The sequence below is a fragment of the Cervus canadensis genome, chromosome 15 (genome assembly GCF_019320065.1).
Source record: "Cervus canadensis isolate Bull #8, Minnesota chromosome 15, ASM1932006v1, whole genome shotgun sequence".
NCBI lineage: Eukaryota > Metazoa > Chordata > Mammalia > Artiodactyla > Cervidae > Cervus > Cervus canadensis.
This window is the reverse complement of record NC_057400.1, coordinates 35243937-35255071: the sequence shown is the minus strand read 5'-3', so window position 1 is coordinate 35255071 and position 11135 is coordinate 35243937. Positions and strand designations below refer to the sequence as shown.

At 40.6% G+C, this 11135-nt stretch overlaps 1 pseudogene; it reads right to left on the bottom strand.

Moving 5' to 3' along the window:
- Positions 1-245: 245 nt before the first annotated feature.
- LOC122453659 lies at positions 246-4973 on the bottom strand (annotated as a pseudogene).
- Positions 4974-11135: the final 6162 nt, after the last annotated feature.

The window sequence follows — 11135 nt, the reverse complement described above, 5'->3', positions numbered from 1 at the left end:
ATTACTTCACAGTGATTGCTCCCTGCTACAGTGTTGAAATTACATGCAGAGATGTAAAAAAAAAAAAAAAAAAACACCATGTATATAGCAATATTTTCCCACTAAATTAAGGGAAAATATTTGTAACAAATAACAATAGTAGTGAGAGATATTTGACATAGTCGTGCAAAAATGCATCTCAGTTTACAAAGGCTTAAAACATTTCCAGAATATCCCTAAGCTTTTACACTGTGAACCTTAGAATCTTACTCATTTTTATTTACACTTAAACGTGGTTGTTTGTCTAAAAAATGGTAACATGCAAGGTTACCATGCAAGGTCTGATGACCTCTGGTCCACCAAATATTCTCTCCTACAGCACAGAGGTGACGATGATTATAAAATATCACTGGACAAACTGTACAAATAGATGAGCACGTACATTCCAGGACTGAGCAGGGTCCAGTATGGTAGGAGAACAATTTGACCACAAAGACCTTGGGCTCAGACTTGCAAGGTGGAATGGCAGTCTCTTTCATAAAGTTAAATGTCTTTTCTCCTCAATAGAAGGAGCACAGCTTCTCTTCTTTCTCCTCCCACCATTTTTGGCATCAGAGCTGGAGGGCCTCCTTGGTTGCGGGGAGGGTATCCATTGGGCATCAGTGGATGTGGACGTGGATTTCCTTGAGAAAGTCCCTGAGGAGGAGGTGCCTCTCTGAGGAATATTGTGAGGGTATGTCACCTTGATGTCATGGGCAGCATCCAGGTTCTTAGATGGTCTACTACAAAAGTAAAGCTGTAATTTTTGGATATAAGACATTCATATTTCTGAAGTCCATTCTTTTCAACAAATTTATTATTTCAAGCCATGCTGTTTTCTATGAGATCAGTCCCTTCTGGGAATATGAGGAGCTGAAGTGGTTCACCGATATCACAGAAATAATATATCATGTCTTAAAATAACTCTTGTCATCCTTCTATTTGCTATGAATGAAGATATAAGCACCAGCCTGCATGGCCCAACCAAATCCAGGGACGCATTTGAGACTGGCTTTGAGATAAATTTTCTCTAATCTGAAATAGCTATATCTCATCAGATAATTCCACAGGAATTATCCACTCTTGCCCAGTGATTCATGATGATAAAATGTCTTTCTCCAGGAACACATGCATTACCTGTTATAAAAAAGTGATTATAACAGGTGATGCATTTGACAAATGCCTTACCTCCAGCAATGCCACAGGTAGTGTGAGCCGAGTTGCCACAAGGCAGTTGTTGATCCAGCAATACCCCAATGGGTTTACAAATATCAAAGGAGAAAAGGGATCCAGTGTGAAAATGCTTCCAAAAAATCTTCCCCCAAATAGAGTGACTATAAAATAAATCCCTCTCCATGACACAATGGTTATTCTGAATGTGAGTCCTTGATCAGACAGATAAATTGTAAACTTCTTCCAGTCTGAGTTTTGCCCTTTGGGCTCTCTGTGGTGCCTTAGGTGATTCTTCCTTGGAGTGGCTTTCCTCTACTGGGCTTCCTTTACACTAGACTTTGTTGACTTTGATATAATTAAGTTTTCTGTAGTATCAGAAATCAGAAAACTAGAGGCTTCTGTTAAGCCTGGTGCTATTATACCTTATTTGACTCAACAATTCTCAAAGGGTTTAAAATTCTTCCCAAACTCAGTAACAAAGTACTCCCTACTCTATTATTTTTCCTGAATTAATAAACAGTATCCCTGGGTCTGGAAGATCCCCTGGAGAAGGGCATGGCAGCCCACTCCATATTCTTCCGTGGAGAATCCCGTGGACAGAGGAGCCTGGCAGGCTATAGTCCATAGGGTTGCAAAGAGTCAGACGTGACTGAAGTGACTTAGCACACATGCACATCTCCATTCATATAGTTACCAAAAAACCAAAACAAACAAATAAAACACCTTAGTATTCTCTTTACTTGTCAGCAGGTGCTCCCCTCCTCTAACCCATTATTCTTCACATTCAGTCAATCTTCCATTCTGCCTTCAACATGTGTGGTGGACTGTGAACTCTGCTTCATCACAGTTAATGACCTGGCTTACTCCCTCGCCGTCTCTCATGCCATCTCTTGTCTGGAGCATGGAAACTGCCCTTAACTGGTCTCTTCCTTACATTGTGGATTTGACCCTGTCACCGCCAAAGTCCCCTCTTGAGGATATGCAGTTGATCATGTTACTCACCTGACTAAGATCCTTCTGTAGGTCCCATTGCCCACAGGATAAAGTCACTCTTTTAGCTGAGAATTCACAATCTGGCCCTAACCTTTCCTGTCTTCTCTCTCAGCAACTTCTGCAAAACTCTGGTCTGACCCGGATGAGTGCCCTGTCACTCATCCTAACTTTGCATTGCTTTCTTTTTTGGCTTGAAGCCCTTTCTCCCTTTATCCCACAAACACTTCCCTTCCTTTCTTTCCCAGGACCACCCCAGCAGAAGCAGGTGTTCCCTTGTGTGTGTTCATCTAAGTGTTATGTTCATGTCATCAATAAAGTCTTTGCCAAACTCAGGTAGCAAATATTTTTCTCCTTTGTTTCCCTCTAGAAATTTCATTGTTTTAGTTTCCACAGTTATTAAATGTTTAATTTTTTGGTAAACAATGTGAACTATGGATTGAAGCTCTATTTTTTCTTCTTTGTCTTCATCTTCTTTATCATCTTCATATAGAACTATATTTGTTGCCTCGTTATTTTAAAAAATTCTTTCTCTATCGAGTTATCTCTGAATCTTGTCAAAAATCAGTTGTCCAAATATATATGGATTTATTTCTGGTTTCCCTGCTGTCTTTCACTGTTATTTTGTCAGTCCTGATACCAATACCACACTCCCCAAATTACTGTCATTTAAGAATTTAAGTCTTAACATCCAGTAATATTAATCCTCCAACTTTTTATTCTTTTTCAAACATGTTTTGTCCTTTGATTTTTCCTTAGAAATATTAGAATCCACATGTCAATTTCTAAAACAAATTTTTTTTCTTGGATTTTGATTAAGATGGCATTGAATCTGTATATCTATTTGGAGGGAACTGTTAATAACATATTAACAATATTGATTTTTTAACTAGTTAAAATAAAGATCATTTTAAAAGATCATTTAAATTTCTCCCAGCAATATTTTGTAGATTTCATTGTGTACACAGATCTTGCCTATTTTTTTCAGATTTATCCTTATCTAGTTAAAAGACCACATAAAAGTGAAAACTAGTTTTCTGAGACTTGAGACCTATAGGCTTTACCTTATAGTAAAAGCAAGGAGCCACACTTCAGCACACTGCAGATAGTGGTGTATAAAACAAGACAGTAGAGTCTTCTGAAAAATGACTGTGGTCCATGTTGATAGAATTGCCAAGAGTAAGCAGGATGGGTGGTGGCAGGTTTATGATTGGAGTCAGTCTTAAGGATTTAGAATAAAACTGGTCAAAAGTGAATAAAGTCTAGGAATCTGTTGTGCATGGACTATTAATTTTTTTTTTTTTTTTTAGTGAAAAGGTTAAAACCTTTTTTCTTAGGCTAGTCTAAAATGACTCCTCATGTATCCTTGACACTTTTCAGATAGATACACTGTTTATTTCAGTATCATAGAGTTTAACAGATGAGATGAAATAACTACTTTATTCTATTGCTAATTAACACCAGGTCAGGTTCTGTTCAATGTCAGTGAAATCCCCATGTCTGGCAACCTTTAAAAATTGAATAGCTAATAATCTGTGATGGATGGTGCAGACACTGATTTGAGAGTCAAAGGCTACATGACTATAACGCCTCCTAAGACACCTGAGAGCTCTATGTGCAATTAAATAATAATAATGTTAACTGAGAGTTATTTAACTTTAACAAAGGACACCCCTTGAGTGTATGTCACTGTAAGTGGATTTCCTTCTACCCTTGAATCCTTCTGGGCAGGGAAGATATTTGCTATTGAAATGCTTTGCAGCTATGTTAAGTCATTTGAGTGGCAGTTGACAGTTCTGAAAGGCTGTGGTCTTGGAAGCTGATGTGTCCCCTACCCATCCTGAATTCCAAATAGAGTTATTTTTAACTCCATTATCAGTGCACATGACTGTCCTTGCTGGGAAAGTGAGCCAAACTGATGTGATGTTTCTGTTGCTGAGCTGAGAGGGATAGAGGGGCAGCCATTTGTTTCACACGGTCCTTTAAGGTAGTAGGCAACATTGAAAAAAGAATCACAATCCAAATAAATAAAATAACCATTTTAGTGAACTAATGAGGAATATAAATGTTTATCACTGAAGCAAATGAAAAGTTACAAGGATTTTCTAGTGTGATTATTCCACCTCAACTTTATAATTCAAGTGTTGATGGGATCATGGTTATGGTACAAAGACCAATTTCAGAAGATCTCTTGACATTCATTTTATAGAGTGCTTTTGAAGACATGTTTAATCCTCCCGACATTTTTATCTCTCTTGAGAACCTCATTCAACTCACACATTATCCCATTCTTCATAAATCACTCAGCTACAGACTTCAAACTTCAGTTCACTCAATTCAACACTTACTGAATTAGCACATGCAAAGCATTACATTAGGGCTGGAGGGGATTCCGAGAGAGATATAACATAGCCTTCACCTTCTAGGGGATAACAGTCTAATAGGGAAGAGAGATACCTCAGTAATTTTAAAACAAGGGAATCTCTGATATGTGTTTCTGCTATGTTGTAGAAAGAGGAATCATGGCTGTGTGCAAAGATGTAAAAATAGTACTTTTCTTGTATTGATGACTTCTTCAACCTCTTCCTAAGTCTGTTTTTGCTCATCATGTTATGATGAATCATCATTAGAATACTTGCAGTTGCAAGTACAATAATAATTAACTAGCACTGGCTTAGTGAGAAAAAGAAATCTTATACAAAGTAATCTGGAAGTAGGTGATTCTAAGTGAGGTACAGGCACATAGTATCATTAAGAACTTGGACTCTTTATTTACCTCTCCACTCTACCATCTTCAGTAGTGAGTTTTCATCATTTAGCTTGATGCTTCCTGGTTGCAGGAGGGCTGCTTCAGCTCTAAGTGTCACTTGCTATGCAGTTCACCCAAAGTAAGAAGAAAAGATTTCTCACTCTTTATATCAGGGAGAAAAGTCCTGCTCAGGAGGAACCCAGGACAATTTCTCTTGCATCTTATTTGCGAGCACTAGGTCATGTTTACTCCTTAGCAAAGGGGTGACTCTTAGCTTACTTGTCTTGGATCAGTCATGTTTCTTGTCCTGAATCTGTGGGTGGGTGAGAGTTCTGCTTTTCCTGAGCATGTTACTGCCCAAACACAGCTGAGAATATAGAAACCAAAAAGAGGAGGGAAGGAGGGTTAGTTTCCAACAGCATCTGCAAGAACACATCCATGTGTCTGAGCACTCAGAGCTTATGTTCCTGGAAGGGAGATCACTTCTAGGACCCACGAGTGAGCTCTTGTCTAACACTCAGAAATGTCTGAGGAGCCACACTTACTGACAAAGCAGAAGACTTTATTGGGAAGGGATGCCCAGGTGGAGAGCAGTGGGGTAAGGGAGCCCAGGTGGAGAGCAGTGGGGTGAGGGAGCCCAGGAGGGCTCTGCCATGTGGCGTTTAGTCTCAGGTTTTATGGTGATGGGATTAGTTTCCAGGTGGTCTCTGGCCACTCATCTTACTTTTGCCATGTTTGGGTCCTTCCTGGTGTCATGCGCATGACTTAGCCAAGATGGGTTCCAGTGGAAAGGTTTCTGGGAGGTTGTCAGCATATATTATGAGCTGGTGCCGCCTCCCTTTTTTTGGCTTCTCCTTAATGCTTTTGACTGGTGGTGGTTTGTCATTTCCATGTTCCTTATAGGGACCTCCCATAAGGAGGTCTCTTCTGTAACTACTACTTGTTTAGAGTAGGCACTATCCTGGCTAGTAGAGTAGCCAGGATCTCTCTACCTGATGGATGTAAATAAAGATATTCTGTGTCTGAAATCAGCTTCCATTCTTGTTTAGTGACTGTCATGTCTGACGCTCTTGGGACCCCATGATCTATAGCCCACCAGGTTCCTCTAACCATGGAATTTTCCAGATAAGAATACTGGAGTGGACTTCCATTTCCCTCTTCAAGGAATCTTTCCAACCCAGGGATTGAACCCACGTCTCCTGCATTAGCAGGCAGATTCTTTACCGCCAAACTACCAGGGAAGCCACACTTTAGTAACATCAGTCTAGTCTGAAGCTGTTGGGGCCTGCTAAACTTTGTGAGCAGTTGAAACAGACAGGGCCCAAACCGGAGGCCTAACAAGATACCCAGAAGTAGCAGGAGCCAAGGGAGGAAGGAGAGAAAGTGCCTGTCATGAGCAAATCTCAGTTTTTTGGTGGCCTGTTCTAAGAGCCCCTTAGTATCTTCTTGGACCTGCCCCAGACTGGTTATAATAAAAAAACATTCTTCCTTCAGATAGACAGGTGCTCCCCTGTCCTGAGGTCAGTATAGGGCCTGGTGATTTTATAGGATCATAGTGGCTAAATAATCTTCTTGGGATTGTATACATCAGAGGGTCCTTGCAGTCTTTTTTGTGGTTACAGAAGTGTCACTAGAAAGTTACTGAAACTTACGTAGAGAGGTCCCTTCGGTGGCAGCTCCTGCCAAACCTTGAGGTTAATCCCAGGGCCAGAAGCCAGAGGGCAAGCACCACTACGTAGTATATCCTCTGGTGGTGATACACTGATTGAGGCATTACTCCAGGCCAGATCTGTGTGAAGTGTGACTTACCCTAGAGAGCAGGTCCCTGACCAAAAAGGGGGAAGAGGTAAGTAAGCTCTGTTCCTGCATATGATGCAGACACCGTGACGGGGTTCAAGCTGGGTGACAAAATGGACTTGCCAAATGGGGATAGAACTTCTCTCTTACAAGTGGAACACAGCATAATGGAATGGGGCAGACCTTCAGTATCTGGGTGGAAATTGTCACCCTGCTTGCCCTAAAGCCAGGAGCAATAAGAATGTTTGGAAAGGGACTCAAGTGCTAAGAGGCATCTTGGTATGTGTTCTCAAAGTGGAGAGCGTTACATGTGGACTGCCACCATAGGGCTCAGTTCTCAGGGATGAGGACCCCTACAAGGGAATAACAAACAGTCAAAGGTGCCCATCTGATTTAGAAATCAGGGTGATTGGGTGTGATATTTTGGTTGTCCCGAACAGAACATGGATTTTTAAGACTGGATGATGGCATCTAAGGAGGGCCTCAAACCTGGGGATAGGTATAGTGTGTCATTTTTTTTTTTAAACTTCTAATTTCTAGGCTTTGGGCTAAATCATATTACTGCAGAGTAATTGCTGGATCCTGGTTTTTCCTGTCAGTTCCAATGCTGAAGGTTACTCTACATTGTGAACTGTCCAGGTGTTTCACAGACTCTCCTATTGGAGACACTCCTGTTTTTTGAAAATAGGGAACACCACTCAGGGGCTGTTGGTCAAGAGAGAACTTAAGGATTCAAGTGGCATTACAGATGTCACTGTGGGGGTGAATACAGCCAGGTGTTGCTGGTACCAGGGCATAAAGCTATTTTCCCCTTTTATCTGAAAGGCTGTGCCATGACCAAGATGCGTGCATGGAGTGGTAGCATACAGCTGGAAGAGTGACCCTAGGCATAGTTTAACTAGGGCTCTTTTAAGAATCTGATTGGCCTGCTCTACCTTCCCTCAAGTTTGGGGCCACCAGGATGTTGTTATTATTGTTCAGTCCACTGACTCTTTGCCACCCCATGAACTGCAACATGCCAGGCTTCCCTGCCCTTCTCTATTTCCCAGAGTTTGCTTAAATTCATGTCCATTGAGTCGATGGTGCCATCCAACCATCTTATCCTGTGTTGCCCCCTTTTCTCCATGCCCTCAATCATTCCCAGCATCAGGGTCTTTTCCAGTGAGTCAGCTCTTTGCATCAGGTGGCCAGAGTATTGAAGCTTCAACATTAGTCCTTCTAATGAATATTCAGGGTTGATCTCCTTTAGGATTGACTGGTTTGACCTACTTGCAGTCCAAAGGACTCTCAAGAGTCTTCTTCAGCACCACAGTTCAAAAGCATTAATTAATTAATTAATTAAGGCTTCGGTGCTCAGCCTTCTTTATGGTCCAACTCTCACATCCATACATAACTATTGGAAAAACCATAGCTTTGATTATACAGACTTTTGTTGGCAAAGACATGTCTTTGCTTTTTAATATACTGTCTAGGTTTATCATAGTTTTTCTTCCAAGGAACAAGCATCGTTTAATTTCATGGCTGCAGTCACTATCCACAGTGATTTTGGAACCCAATAAAATAGTCTGCTGCTGTTTCCATTTTTTCCCCATCTGTTTGCAATGAAGTGATGGGACCAAATGCCAGATCTTAGTTTTTCGAATGTTGAGTTTAAGCCAAGTTTTTCACTCACCTCTTTCACCTTCATCAGAGATTCTTTAGTTCCTTTTGCCTTTCTGCCACTGAAGTGGTATCATCTGCATATCAGAGGTTATTGATATTTCTTCCAGCAGTCTTGATTCCAGTTTATGAGTCATCTAGCCTGACCTTTCGCATGATGTAATCTGCATGTAAGTTAAAAAGCAGGGTGACAGTATACAACCTTGATGCATTCCTTTCCGAATTTTGAACCAGTCCGTTGTTCCATGTCTAGTTCTAAATGTTGCTTCTTGACCTGCATACAGGTTTCTCAGGAGACAGGCATAGTGGTCTGGTATTCCTGTCTCTAAGAATTTTCCACAGTTTGTTGTGATCTACACAGTCAAAGGCTTTAGCATAGTCAATGAAGCCAGTGCTTTTTTGGAATTCCCTTGCTTTTTCTATGTTGCAGTGTATGTTGGCAATTGGATCTCTGGTTCCTCTGCCTTTTCTAAATCCAGCTTGTACAACTGAAGTTCTGAGTTCACATACTGTTGAAGCCTAGCTTGAAGGATTTAGAGCATACTCTAGCTAGCATTTGAAATGAGTGCAATTGTATGGCAATTTGAACATTCTTTGGCATTGCTTTGGGATTGGAATGAAAACTGACCTTTTCCAGTCTTGTGGCCACTGTATTTTTCAAATTTGCTGGTGCATTGTGTGTAGCACTTCAATAGAATCATCTTTTAGGATTTGAAATAGCTCAGCTGGAATTCCCTCATCTCCACTAGCTTTGTTCGTAGTAATGCTTCATAACTCCCAGTTGACTTCACACTCCAGGATGTCTGGCTCTAGGTGAGTGACCATATCATCATGGTTATCTGGGTCATTAAAACTTTTTTGTACAGTTCATCTGTGTATTATAGCCACCTCTTCTTAATCCTTTCTGCTTCTATTAGGTCTTTACCGTTCCGACGTTTATTGTGCTCATCTTTGCATGAAATCTTCATTTGGTATCTCCAATTTTTTTGAAGAGATCTTTAGTCTTTCCCATCCTATTTTTTCCTCTATTTCTTTGCATTATTCACTTAAGAAGGCTATTAATAGCTCCTTGTTATTCTCTAGAACTCTGAATTCAGTTAGGTGTATCTTTCTCTGTTTTCTTCACCTTTCGCTTCTCTTTTGTCAGCTATTTGTAAGGCCTCCTCAGACACCACTGTGCTTTCTTGCATTTCTTTTTTAGGGAGATGGTTTTGGTCACCCCCTCATGTACAGTGTTTTGAATATCTGTCCATAGTTCTTCAGGCATTCTGTCTCCCAGATCTAATTCCTTGAATCTATTTGTTGTCTCCACTGTATAATCATAAGGTATTTGATTTTGGTTATACCTAAATGGCCAAGTTATTTTCCTTGCTCTTTTCAATTTGTGCATGAATTTTGCAATAAGGAGGTGATGATCTGAGACACTGTCAGCTCAAGGTCTTGTTTTTGCCTACTGTGTAACGTTTAGCCATATTTGACTGAAAAATTTTAATCAGTCTGATTTCTATATTGACCATTTGGTGATGTCCATGTGTAGAGTTGTCTCTTGTGTTGTTGGAAGAGAGTGTTTGCTATGACCAGTGCATTCTCTTTGCAAAACTCTGTTAGCCTTTGCCCTGCTTCATTTTGTACTCCAACGTCAAACTTTGTTCCAGATACCTGGGTTATCTTTTGAATTCCTACTTTAGCATTCTTGCCCCTTATGATGAAAAGGACATCTTCTTTTGATGATAGTTCTAGAAGATCTTGTAGGTCTTCATAGCACCATTCAACTTCAGCTTCTTCAGCTTTAATGGTTGGGGCACAGACTTGAATTGCTGTGATGTTGAACGGTTTGCATTGGAAACGAACCAAAATTATTCTGTTGTGTTTGAGATTGCATCCAAGTTCGCATTTTGGACTCTTTTGTTGATTATGAGCGTTGGTTGACTATGAGGGCTACTCCATTTTTCTGAGGGAATCTTGTCCACAGTACTAGGTAAAGTGGTTGTCTGAATTAAATTCGCCCATTCCCACCCATGTTCATTCACTGATTCCTAAGATGTTGATATTCACTCTTGCCATCTCCTGTTTGACCATGTCCAGTTTACCTTGCTGCATGGATCTAATATTCCAGGTTCCTATGCAGTATTGTTCTTTACTTTACAGCATCAGACTTTACTTTCACCGTTTGACATATCCACCACTGAGAGACTTTTCTGCTTTATCCCAGCCTCTTCATTCTTTCTGGAGCTGTTTCTCCCCAGTAGCATATTGGACACCATTCGACCTAGGGGCTCATGTTCCGAGGAGGGAAGGTGATGTTTGATTCCTAAGCATGAGGTCAAGTTTTGGGATATCATGACTGTAAATAAGATCCCTTTGTCACTCCAGGGCAGTCCAAACCTATGCGCTGTCTCTTTAATAAAGCTTTACAGACTTCTGTCACTCTGTTCGACTAGGGAATGCTTCAATCCATCCTGTAAATATCAACAAAAACTAGTAAATAATACCCTTGCAATTCCAGCATAGCTGTAAAATCCACCTGCCAGTCTTCTCCTGAGTGATCCCTGATATTAGACAGGTTTCATTAGGGGAGGTGGCAGAGGTCTGGGTTTTGGATTATTTCTTAGATAGGTATCACAACTCTGTGTGATTTGCCTAGTAACCATAGCCAACTATGGGGATGGTAGAGAAATGGGCTTAAGCAAAGTTTCCAGGTTATCTCTTCCAAAATGGGTATTTCATGTAAGGAGTTAAAATTTTTCTA